The 8,316-nt window shown below is 33.4% G+C and overlaps 1 long non-coding RNA gene across 1 annotated transcript; it reads left to right on the plus strand.

Moving 5' to 3' along the window:
• The first annotated feature begins 3,070 nt into the window (after nt 1-3,070).
• Nucleotides 3,071-8,101, plus strand: 4930440C22Rik (RIKEN cDNA 4930440C22 gene). Its single transcript, NR_040473.1, has 4 exons — nt 3,071-3,338; nt 4,995-6,013; nt 6,627-6,745; nt 7,943-8,101. It is a non-coding gene; the product is annotated as an RIKEN cDNA 4930440C22 gene (long non-coding RNA).
• The last annotated feature ends 215 nt before the right edge of the window (nt 8,102-8,316 follow it).

Below are 8,316 nucleotides of genomic sequence, written 5' to 3' on the forward strand. Positions count from 1 at the left end.
CTGACTTCCAGGCAACTAGGATCAGGATCTTAAGCCCACACCCACAGTGACACACCTACATCAACAAGGCCACACCTCCTGATAGTGCCACTTCCTGAGCATATACAAACCATCCCAATTGATAATGAGAAAAGGTTGAGGAGAAAGAAGTTAGTACAGTTCCCCACAAAAGATCCCACAGGCAGATATTTAACTTGGGAGAACAACACAAAAACAAAAACAAACAAACGAACAACTATAATGAATTGTTCTAATGAGTTAAAATGAGTTTAGTGAGTTGATTGCTAGTTGAACCTAGATGGATCTTACCGCCTAATCAGTTCAGTGAATGGGCTGCATTGGTTTACATGATCCAAATGGTGGACAGACAATAATGGAGAAGCTTTCTGGGAACTGGCTTCCAGAAGAAAGGTGAGGAGGGAGATTGCCACTGTCTGATCAGATCATCTCTAAAGGCAATGTCATACAACATGAGGCTTGCCTATGATAAAGAAGCAATTACATGTAAGGGTTTTATAAAAGACATAGGCAAGAAATGAAGCTACTTGACAGGTTTAAAAAGTGACTGTATGCTTTGATCAGCAGTTATCAACATTTTGTGTTAGGCAGCGTATCCATGGAAGAAAAGAACTATCTTAAACTTCTTTCTTAAAATTACATGACCCCCTCATCTCTAAGACAGTTCAGTCTTCCATGTCAAAATGCTATATTGTACCAAGTCTGTCAGAATGAGACAATTTGCTGCGATTTTCCAGAAAACTGCCATGGTAGATAGTTTCTTCCAAACATGAAGATTATTGCCAGACACATGCTACATGTCAAGATGGAATTTTAAGTGTCAGCACTGAAAGAGAGTGGATATTTCCCCCAGAAGGTAGTATCGAGGCACTAGTTAGTGACTGGTAAGCAATAAGGTGACCCGATAAACATGAGTGTGTTTTCATGAGTATGTATGGCCATTGATGAAATATAAAATATCCCAGAGATATAAAAATATCCTCTAAGGAAAGTTAATCACTATAGTGTTGAAATTTTAATATGAAAATATTCTTAGATTATAAACGTCAATGGATAAATTTGACTTTCTTGCTTGTAATTAAATATTATTTTGTAACTATTCATAATTCTTTTTATCATGGCATTAGTGGGAGAAAATAGCTGAAGAAGGTTAGTAAATAATAAAAGTTACATATAGATGTATGTCACTCATCCTTTCAGTCTTTTGGAGGCTTTTTTTCAAACATTCAACTCCTTCAAAGATTTTATCTTATATTATGTAACCTACAGACTCTGTATTAGAACAACATTAGACAATTGTAGATATTTATAAAATTGTGATGACTTTAACTGTTAGCAAACTTTAATCATTTGATTTGTACAAAATTATTATTTTAACTCCCCCTCAAATGTTTGAAATTCTTTTATCTAGGGTTGCTTGATTTAAGAGAGAGTGCAATTTTCTCACAAATTTCCTATTGTTAGTAATTGCAGATTAAGACACATTCAGTGGCTAAGTTCCTGCTACATGTCCAAAGCTATGTGCAATTCTTTCTTTCCAGGTCCATAGAGATCCATTTTATGGGCAGGCAATTGAAAAATTACCTTAGTTTGCCTCACTCTAATCATTCAGCAGGGTGTTTTGTGGCCAGAATTTCTTAATATGCAGAAATTGCTAAGGAAATCAAGGCAATCCTTGGAACCAAGAAAAGTTGTGAGTCACACCGTGTTTATTAGTCAGAAGCTGTTGGGATATTTCTGATCCTTGGCAGCTGCCAAAGCTCAGCATTAGGAACTCTCTTCAGGGTTGTAGAGCTAAGAAAGTTCAAAGCAGACACACACTCTGGTACTCTGCAGAGACTAAGGGCCCCATGGAGACCCTCATCTCACAGAGCTAATACATAGCAGATGCCCATTGTCAAGGGGTTGCTATAGAGACCAACTCTTAGGGAAGTGGGATGAGCCTTGTTGGTGAGTCAGACTGTGTGTTATTTACAGTGTTTTTTCCCTGATGATTATACAGTGTGTTTTTAGTTGATCTTAAAATGTTTGCATATTCTTTTTAATGGTTTATTATTTTAATATGGAGCATCCAGAGTTCAGGAAACTCACGTGTTAAACTGGTGTGTGTGTGTGTTTAATTAGGAACTAGATTTGTTAGCTATGTAATCCCTCATTTATTTTACTTTTCTTTAACCTTACACTTGTTCCTTTAATGACCTCAAATCACCTATGTTTTCCATTTTTTGAAAATAGATATTTTTGCATATAGTATTTATTAATTATACCCCTTCCCAGTTCCTCCCTACTTCCCCTGCCATCTAAATTTACTTCTTTTCTGTCTCTCATAAGAAAAACACCATACTTTTAAGGGATAATAGTAAAATAAAGTACAACTTAATAAGATATAATAAGATAAAGCAAAAACTTACCCATTAGAATAAACAAGATAAGCTAGCAGAAGAAAAGAGCCCAAGAGAAGACACATGAATCAGAGATCCACTCATTTACATATTTACAATCCCATAAAAACACTGAACTTGAAGCCACAACATGAATGTATAGGAGCTGGTATCAGTCTGTGAATCTGTGAATGCTGCTTCAGTCTCTAGGAGTCCATGTGAGCTTTGTTCATGTTGATTTAGAACCTTGTTTTCTTGGTGTCCTCCATTCCCTCTGAATCTTAAAGTCTTCTACAAGGTTCCATAGGTTCTAAGGGAAGGGATTTCATAGCAACATTGCATTTGGAGCTAAAGGTTCTATGGTTTCTCACTCTATTCATAGTCTCTATATTTGTTCTGATGTGCTACAAGAAGAAGCTTTCCTGATAATGGTTGAGAAAGACACTGATTGATGACTGTAACTGAAGTCATTAGAAGTCATTTTATTGATAGTTTTTGTTGTTGCTGCTGTTGTTTTAAATCAGTAGCATTTGATTTTACCACAGTGTTTGATCTCTAATGTCAGGCTCTTGATCAAACAAGCAGTGTTGGGTATAGGTTCAATTTCATAAAATGAGCCTTAAGTTAAATAGAACATTCATTGGTTACTACCTTAAGCTTTGTGCCATCATTGTACTAGCATGAGTTCCAGGCAGGGCACCATTGTAGATTAAAGGGATTGTGGTTGGGAGGGGGTTAACATTTTTCTTTTGATATCATGCAGTGTACTTTCTGTGACAAAGATGCTAGATCATAAGGAGAAAGATCCTACGTGGGCTCAACTTCTTCATGTTCAATGAATTGTGATGGGTTCTTGACAATTTTTGGACAGCAAACTGTAGCAGCTTTACTTTTTGACAGCTTTCTTAAATTATAAGACTCATGTCATCTATTCAAGAAGTGAGTATGAGACAAATGTCTACGTCAAAACAGTGCTCTAGGAACTCCAGAAGGAAATGTCTATGAAATCCTTGCTTCTGGTTCTGGCACCTGGACATGTTAGCTATTGTATAGAGGACCATAAAGATAAATGTCATGTGATTAAAACAGAATTTTTGAAATGTTCTTGAATGTATCTTAGTAGAATATATCTATGCAAATGGTTAGATAAATGGATCAGTGGTCATAATTTATCACCAAGATGTCCTATTAAATTACCATAGTAGAGAACTAATATTTTCTATATAAATGCACTTTAAAATGTCTTTTTTATGTTAACTCCTCTGAGTTTAAGTAATTCTAGCTGCCATCACAACAACAAAATCAAAATCTTAATTTTAAAGTTAAATCTAAACAAAGCTAATGAACAGAATATTTATCAATAAAGAGTGCAACCAGGTAGGAAAATAATTTAAAAGGTGGCAAGATTTTTAAATTAAATTAATTATTTTAATTAAGGTAACTTTACATAGAATAAAATACATTTAAAAATCTAATAAAAAAAAACCAGTACTTTACTGAAACAACTCTCCTTTCCCTCCCATTCCACTTTAATCTTTTTGTAGATGGCTGCCACAATGGAAGTATGAATGAATAGAGTAGGTAAGGGGGAATAATTTTTCCCTTACATATTAGGCAGGATTTCATGTATCAAAAATCCTTTACCACTTAATAATACCTAGCATATATAAATAATCGCTGGAAGATGTACACAGTCTCCTTTTGCAATTTGTAAATAGTATAATTGATATCTCATTGAATGGCAACATTTACAATTTTTTAAAGTAGTGTTTCTACTTTATACCTATACTAGGAAACAGGGTTCCAGTTGTTCTATACTCAACTCAAACAGTATTGGAGGTTGTCAATGACTTACCTACCAATTACATAAATAGAAATACTAGCTATTTAGACTTCACCTAGAATTTGCTTTATAAATAATATTGTTGAACAGATTTTATGTGGTTTTATTGCTCCATTTTTCTTCTAAATTGTATGTGATAGTGAGATTTTTTTAAATCTTATTTTTATTTACTGAGTGTGTGCATGTGTGTCTGTGGTGTGTGATACATATGACATATGGTGCACATGTGTGTTTATGGTTTATGTTTGAGGTATAGGATGTAGTTTCTGTGTATGATGTGGTGTGACTATGGTATGTGTATGGTATGATGTATGTGTATGTATGATGTATGTGTATGGTATGATGTATGTGTATTATTTGTGTGTGGGGTAGTGCATGGCACGTACTTGTGGTATGATATCTGTATATGTGTGATATAGCACGGGTGTTTGTGTGTGATGTGTGTGGTATATGTGCATGAGTATACATATATGTATTTATATAATAGATATTAATATAGCACGATTTTTCACTCTAGAATAAACACAGGAGAAAAGATGTCTTCTCAATAAATTATTCTGGATGAGGAAGATATTCATAGCAAACAATTCATAATGGAGTAAATATTTAAATATAAAACTGATAAAATTTCTGGGAGAAAGGGGAAGTGGCATGATATTACTATAGACATTCTTTTTTTATATAAAACCCCAAAAGCATAGAAAAGAACCATAAAAAAATTAAATTCATCAACCTAAATTTCTTTCTTGCAGCAAAAGAAACAGTTATCAGAGTGAAGAGGAAACCTACAGAATGGGAGAAATGTTTGTAAACAACTCATCTGATAAATTATTAATATACAGCATCTATAAAGACTCAAATGACTTAAATGTAAGTTGACAAGGATAACAAGAATGCATTTAAAAGCAGACTAGAAAACTGAACTGACATTTCTCAAATGAATATGTAAGTAGTTAAGTAGTATTTCAAAAAATATTCTCCATTAATAATAATGAAGTAAATAGAAAAGAAAATAACAACAGTGAGATTCTATAGCTCTAGTAAGAACAGTTACTGCCTAAATGACCTAAGGTACCAAGTGCTACTGAAGATGCAGAAGAAAGCCAACCTTTGGTTGTTATTGGAAGGGACAGAAATTAGTAAGTCGTCATAGAAAACAATATAGAGTTTTCACACACACAAAATAAAATTAATGTAGAACTACTATGCAAAACCAACAAGACTGCTACCTAGTATGTAGCTACAAGAAAATCAGCTTGTTGGAGTGAATGCTTCACTCTTATGTTTCTCATAGCAATATTCACAATGGAGAAATAGAAGCTCCATGCTCATCTCCTGATGAGTGCATAGGAAAGTGCCATGCATACACATAATAGAATACTTAGTTACAAAATTAATGATGTACCACTATCTGTAACACCTGGGATAGAACCTTAGACTACTCTGGCGAGTGAAATATGTCAGAGGTCAAATTACTGAATAATTAAAGATATTAACATATTTGAGAATTTCATAGCAATTTCCAGGATTCTGTGACATGTAAGAGAATCAAATGTAAACTACAGTTGTTTTGAAAAGTTTATTTATCATTTATTTATTTATTTACAAAATTAGGCTTGTGCATTGGGTAATCATAGTCATTTTTTCTTTGTATTTTTCACCCTTTCACTTATTGTAATATGAATTTGTGTTTCTCTTTGTTCATGCCTGAAATTTAATTGGAACTTTCAACTTGATAGCCTTATCAAAGCAGCAATTGGATGTTCACAGTGTAAGTAAGCCAAAGTATGCATTGGGAAATTACAAACAAAAGACTCCATACAAGAATGTAAAGATATATGCTCATAAAAGAAAACTCAAAGCAACAAATTTCTCTCTATATTTCTTTGCTTTATTTACTATATTCAAGTACCAGCCTACAAAAACCATATATAGTTCCTGAATATGGTTGGAGGGATAAACCACTTAGTTTACCTTCCAGACCAAAGAAATTCTATGCAAATTAATCATAGGCTTTCTATAACAACCATTGTACGAGTTGCGTGTGGAGGTAAACACCTTTAATGCCAGCATTCAGAAGGCAGAAACAGAAAGATCTCTGAGTTTAAGAACAGCTGTTTGCATAGTGAGTTCCATGGCAGCCAGGACTATATAGTACCTGATGTTTATACAGCAAAAGCAAAAACAACAACAACAAAAACCACAAATAAGCACAAAAGTAATAAACAAAAAGAAAAACTCATGAGCACCCTAAACAGTCATTTTGTATATATAATTAGTAGCAAAATTTAATATTTATTGCCAGGAGTATAAATACATTTATTCCAGCTTATGCTTTGCTGTATGATAAAATTAATAAAAGTATCTTTTATTTTTACTTCCAGAGTTATAAGAAGTCATGGGTATGTTTAGATTGGTGCTTTGTAGATTTATCTCAATATTAAATTTCACACATATCAAATTCAGGAGAAAATGTATACTTGAAGACTGAATGCCTGACAAGGTGGGTTTTTGGTCTATTAATATATTTATTACTTAAGAGGTTGAATGCCTACCCACTTACTCTAATATATATATATGCTAACAAGTATGTGAGTATAAGGAATATTTATAGATAATATAGGGGAGAACAGAAATTGAAATTGATTTGGGTGGATTGCTTACATAACAAAAGTAAGACAAATACATCAAGATATTTTCTTTGCATGAATGTATATATAAAGAATATAAAAGAAAATTTATAGAAAATGTATAAAATATAATTATGCTTCATATTAATTATTTGAGGCAATACTGGTTGTATATATACTATGCAGCCTGCTGGGGGTTCTCTTGACACAATTAGTTTTGCAAGTGCACATTCTTTTCAGTGTAGTGTTCACCTAATTGTGGTTTTAACTATGTATAATAACTAAGGACAGTATTCACAATTTAAAATAGTATTTTAGCATTTAACTTAGATGAATGAGATCTTGATTTCACAGTATTCTAAATTGACTTAGAATAAAATTTTTATTGTCTAGAGGGCCAAAGAGGACAATGGAACGAGGGGGCATTAGAGAAAAATTAATGATAACAGGGTACAAGAGAACTATATTTAATGTATAATAAATGTGTATATGTAACCATCTCTAGACAACACAGAACTGGGTAGAATGTATGAAGATGATGGGAATTTTAAAATAATGTTTCTCAATTTTATTTAAGATTATTTTTACCTTTGATCTCAGAAAATTCTTTAGTTTCTGTTTCATAAGGTACTTTTAAAGGTCAAACATATGTGTGTTGAAATGTATTATTCCTTTCCCTCACACCGTAATAATGTTCCTTGGTTAGAAAAATCAGTTCCTATTTATTGTTTTCATTTCAGCCTCTCTGATTAGATCTTAACTGAAACACTCTGAGTTGCCCCAGGCTAGAGCGCAAACTGGAGACAAGGTCTCTGCCTATTTCTTTTTTTTTCATTGTACAACCAGAAAAAGATCTTGTGCAAATCTTGTTTTGTATTTATCGTGATGAAATCAATCAGGAACTTCTGTTGCCGTGGGGTTAGCTGACCAGCATCACGTACATAGAGTGTAATGGAAAGTTGACAGTACTTTCTCGCTTATGGGTTTTGCTACCTTTAAGTAAGTAAAGATAAAATATACACATCCCTTTTCTCTCTGCTCTTTCTCTGACTTTTATTCTTTTTCCACAGACTGAAAGGAACACTTGGCAAACACCCAAAGGCTTAATCTTACCCAATATAGAAGTCACCCAGATTATGGGTCTGAAGAATTCCCAAGGAAGAGAACCAAATGCAGAATACAGATAAAAAGATTTTATCTTATTAATATAAATATTGATGTAAAATGTCTCTTTTGGGCCACAGTGCTGACAGTTTGCTTTATCTGCTTTAAATTATCTGGCATTCATTTTTGGTAACTGTATGTGTTTGCTCCATTGCCTACAGAGAAGCATCCCTGGTTTGGGAAAATCATCTTTATTTGCAAACCTACTTAGTCTACTTTTTTACTGTTACGTGGGTCCCTCAAAAGTCCCACTGAGCAAACATTTAAACTGTATAAAGGA

This window comes from Mus musculus, chromosome 1 (genome assembly GCF_000001635.26).
Source record: "Mus musculus strain C57BL/6J chromosome 1, GRCm38.p6 C57BL/6J".
Taxonomy (NCBI): Eukaryota; Metazoa; Chordata; class Mammalia; order Rodentia; family Muridae; genus Mus; species Mus musculus.